Source organism: Nanorana parkeri, unplaced genomic scaffold (assembly GCF_000935625.1).
Source record: "Nanorana parkeri isolate BGI_ZX_2015 unplaced genomic scaffold, ASM93562v1 scaffold1251, whole genome shotgun sequence".
In the NCBI taxonomy this organism is placed as follows: Eukaryota; Metazoa; Chordata; class Amphibia; order Anura; family Dicroglossidae; genus Nanorana; species Nanorana parkeri.
The window spans coordinates 3,572-4,096 of NW_017307519.1; the positions used below are offsets into that span (position 1 = coordinate 3,572).

General features: G+C 48.2%; 1 long non-coding RNA gene across 1 annotated transcript in view; it reads left to right on the plus strand.

Annotated features, from left to right (window-relative positions):
- The window catches only part of LOC108797270, a 3,332-nt gene extending 3,032 nt beyond the window's left edge, over window positions 1-300 (plus strand). The window contains exon 3 of the long non-coding RNA XR_001941870.1: window positions 156-300. This is a non-coding gene — a long non-coding RNA (uncharacterized LOC108797270). The remainder of the gene's footprint in view (window positions 1-155) is intronic.
- Window positions 301-525: the final 225 nt, after the last annotated feature.

Genomic DNA, 525 nt, shown 5'->3' on the forward strand with positions numbered 1-525 from the left:
CCTCATAATGGGCACAGCGGGTGTACAGACCCGGGAACTCAGCACAGGGATGGTGGGAGCTCCTCATAATGGGCACAGCGGGTGTACAGACCCGGGAACTCAGCACAGGGATGGTGGGAGCCCCTCATAATGGCTTTTTGTCTTCTTCTCCTCAGATGCCGAACGTGTGAAACGAGCCAATGAGAACAGCCGGGGGGAAGCGCAGTGGTGCGATCACTGGATAAGTTATTCTTCGATATTCAACCTTCCGAAAAGTTTTTTTTTTCCTTTTTGTTTTTAAATATTTTTTTGTCGGGGAAATGAGATAAAAAAAGAAAGAATCTGAAGAATGTGCAATATTTTTATGGTGCATTTTTGGAATTTTTTTTCCTGCTCGTCTACGTCACTCCGCGGACTATTTATCTTGGTTCTCTGTTGTGTAACTGCTGTAACCGGTGAAGTGTTTGGCGGCCATTTTATAAAAGGAGAGCGCCGCGTCGAGTGGTATCTCCCGAACGCCTGGCCGCCTGGCCGCCTACGCTCAGC